The 4,004-nt window shown below is 35.4% G+C and overlaps 1 long non-coding RNA gene across 1 annotated transcript in view; it reads left to right on the top strand.

Moving 5' to 3' along the window:
* Window positions 1–1,332: 1,332 nt before the first annotated feature.
* The window catches only part of LOC116696768 (uncharacterized), a 59,099-nt gene continuing 56,427 nt past the window's right edge, over window positions 1,333–4,004 (top strand). The window contains exon 1 of the long non-coding RNA XR_004333824.1: window positions 1,333–1,557. This is a non-coding gene — a long non-coding RNA (uncharacterized LOC116696768). The remainder of the gene's footprint in view (window positions 1,558–4,004) is intronic.

Below are 4,004 nucleotides of genomic sequence, written 5' to 3'. Positions count from 1 at the left end.
ATTAAAGTTTACCAAAGAATGGTTCACGTTAGAAAAGATCCTTTTTCATTTAAATCTTCTATGTAGATGCACTCCCCTACAAAATTACCACAGTAGTCGATAAGGATTTATTTTTTTCAAATATAGTTATTTATGTAATCTTTTAAAAATCACTTTTTCTTTTTTTTTTAAATCGTAATATGTATCGCAGGGGGAAAAAAAACATCACAATGTCAGTGTTTTCCAATATCGTGCAGGCCTACTTCTGTCTTCTTCCGACACTTGGTTTGGTTGCTAGGATTGTTTTTAGTGGCCAGGAAAAATAGGCCCCAAGACAAGTAAATTTCAGTGGCTAGAGCAACCTATAAGAACCTTTAAAGATGTTAAACACACTTTACCTAATGAATTACAACCTTAAAAAATAAATAAATTCAATGTTTACTACTTGTACTTTAAATGCAGTAATGATTTACTTCATTGCAGAATTGAACAAGGGCAAGCATACAACTTAATGATTAAAATCTAAATAATTAGATTAAAATGACTAATTACATGATACTGATTAAAACTAAATACAATGATAAAATGGTTACAATTCAAAACCTGATAAAAATTATTAAACTTGAATTATCGATTAAGTGAATAAAATAAAATATAACATAATTTAAACTATACAAATCTAAACCTAATAATTGATTAAAATGGTTGAAGGGTAAAACCTGTTTGCAACAGTTCATGCAATAGTTTGCAATAGCTTGGATTAATTTGGAAATCTTCCAGGAGAGTGAGTCGCCCTGGCCGAGGAGACTTCGAATCCTTCTTCTGCCGAGCCGTATGATCCTTTAGAAATTTGAAGCTTTGTACAAAGCCTTCAAAATGTCTTTATAATCCTCAGCTGTTGCGCCAGTTGAACAGGAGAGAAACTCCAGAGTCCGATTGATTCTTCAGTTGGTTTGGTCATTGCGGTTACCCTCTGTGGCGTCTGTCTCGTAAATCCACTGAAGAGAATTCTGAAGTTTCCTTTAGCTGTTTTTTGTTCAAATCCCAACTCTTATTTTGAGTTGTTGGGTCCGGTGATGTTCTGTCCTGTCAACATTTTTGACAGTGTATGCATGTGTATATGTGAGTTTAGGTAGGTAGATATACTGTACATGTATGTGTATGTATACATTTGTAAATAAGTGAATAGGCTTTTTGCAATATGCAATAAATCAATTAATCGCATGATAAATAAAAATCAGCTTGATAATTATTCCGGCCGTGATCATTTCCATTTGCATGGTTGGTTGTTTTCCTCGTCTGTCTCCACCAAAGAGACTGGTTGACCCTCATGTCAGTCACTTTTCAGCCACGTAGCCTCTGTGTGGGGAGGCGGGACTCCTGGCATAACCTACCACAGAGTGCAGCAATACAGCCGTGTGAGGAGTATAGCCAGAGAAAACGCTAGGTGAGAGTTGGAGGAATGAAAAAAAAAAAAAAAGAAGAAGATGGAATTGGTTTTAAAACCAAACGCAACAGCTGCAGTGTGGGAGCACTTTGGATTTAAACCAAATGACCGTGGGGAACCTGAGCCAGTCGGTATGTTGCATTTGTTGTAAAACAGTAGCAACTAGGCCTGCACGATTTGGGGAAAAATATGAATCACGATTTTTTAGCTTAGAATTAATATCACGTTTCTCCGTCACAATTTTTGTTTGGGGTTTATTGCACACATAAACCACCACCTATACCACATTGCGCATCACCACCAAGCCTGTAAACATAGAGGCTTCAATGAAGAGAAGGGAGAGCATAGCAGCGCTTTAAAACCTATTTTATACAGTCTGTATTTAAAACTCACAAAAGAAAGTAAAAGCGTTTGTGATGCAGTTGGCTCGTGAAAATCAAATTCATATATATATATATATATATATATATATATATATATATATATATACACTACCGGTCAAAAGTTTGGGGTCACTTCGAAATTTCCATTGCACTCCATTATAGACAGAATACCAGTTGAGATCAGTTGCATTGTTCTTTTAACCAGCGCAGCAGTTTTCTTATTACATTATGTGCTTACATAATTGCAAAAGGGTTCTCCAATGTTTTCTCAGTTAGTTTTTTTCAAATGATATCAGATTAGTGAACAGAATGGGCCTTTGGAACATTGGATGAATGGTTGCTGATAATGGGCAATGTAGATATTGCATTAAGGATCAGCCCCCCACTCAGATCAGCTGGTATTCTGTCTAACATCGAGTGGAATGGAAATTTGTAAGTGGCCCCATACTTTTGACCGGTAGTGTATATATCAAACTTATCTAAAAATTAAATCGGGAACAGGGTGAATCAATTATTCGGGCAGGCCTTGTAGCAACTAACCGCGGCAACACAACAAAAATATGCATATGCACCTAAAACACAATCATTCGTTTTTATTCAAGTGCAGTTTTTGTTCAGAGACTGAGAGTCCATTTCATTTATTGTTTTTGGTTGTTTTGTTCATTTATTGTGGATATTTAAACTGTCTTCCAGTTCCAGTGTTACATATTCTTTAGAAAAAAAAGTGTATTGATCTTTGAAAAGGTGTATCTGCATTATTATGCCATTATCATTATGTTAGATGAAATGGGTCTCAGAACGACAATATTAATGTTTATCGGAATAATTTCTGGGGCAATTTATCGTCCAGCAAAATGTATTATTGTGACGGTCCTATAAGTAAAGCATCTAATTGTGTTTTTTTGAACCAAAGTAGAAAAGCAAAAAAGGGCGTAGAACCAGAAGGTTTTTTTTTAAACTTCTTCCTACTCCTTTGTGAACATGGGAATTCATTATTTGAATCATTTACAATTATTTGGGAAGATTGTGCGGAAATCTACAATTTTATTTATCTGTTATTTTTTATTTTATTTTTTAACATTTTCAAAATTAAATAAACTGAACTGAAAATAAAACATGTTCAATCACAAATAGAAATGGATAGACTTTTTTCAAGTAAATAAAAGGCAAAAGCAGAAAAAGGGTTCTCTAACTGCTAAACTGTGGATACTTACCACAGTTACTGTAGGAGAATAGGCTGTGAGAAGAGCCACCTCATGATTCAAAGGGACATGAGGCTTCAACAACAAAATCACAGGTACTATCCAATGCATATGGCGAAAAATAACATCAGCTTCTGGGGGACTTTGATAAGAAATCTCTCTCACCACTTCTACTGTCTCACACACAGTGGGAAGCGTGTGGCTTGGCACAACTTTTGAAGTCTCACTTGGACACGCAGTAACGGAAAGGGTTGCAGGTGTTGATTAGACGTCAGCTTCACTTTGGGAGATAAGTTACTGTGTGAACAGGCCATTCTTGATTTTCAAGGGCACAGGATGCATTTGAGAGACTGCCAAAGGTCCAGCTTCATGCAGTTGTTCACGCTGAAAACAACCAAGGGGAGAATGATACTCTACTTTTCATGTAGGGTGTTTGAATCTGTCATTTTGTCTAATACTAATGTCTTACGCGAACGAGGCCATAATCAGGCATTAAATTAGATGTGCTTATCAAATTAAATAGCTATCAGCAGATTAAAGTTCTTATTCATCTATAATTCTTAAGTACAGGATGACAACAAGGTGCCGTATCAAAGCAAAATGACAGTTTTTAATTATCTGTTAATCAAAGATATATTGAGTTTGAGTCATTTCAACCCATGAAAAGTTTTTTTTAAATGTTTGTCTTAAGATGTACTTGATATTATATTCACCTATGTATACTGGGTGATATGTAATAGTCAACAAGAATATAAATGATCATGTTTGACTTTTATTTTTTTACAATATTCACTTGGCTGCAGGCAGTAGTAGCTGGTGAGGAACCACAGAAAATCACTTGAACATGAACATTCACATTCTACAATGCGCTGTGGGACTTGAGCCCAGTAGCCTATCATTCAGTATGTTAAAACAAAGCAGGTACTGATGATTTGGTTACTAGGCAACACTAACTACTTGATTATTTATTAAATAAAGTGGTGTGTGTGTGTT

Source organism: Etheostoma spectabile, chromosome 10 (assembly GCF_008692095.1).
Source record: "Etheostoma spectabile isolate EspeVRDwgs_2016 chromosome 10, UIUC_Espe_1.0, whole genome shotgun sequence".
NCBI lineage: Eukaryota > Metazoa > Chordata > Actinopteri > Perciformes > Percidae > Etheostoma > Etheostoma spectabile.
The sequence above is the reverse complement of the archived record's forward strand: the minus strand, read 5'-3'. Positions and strand labels throughout refer to the sequence as shown.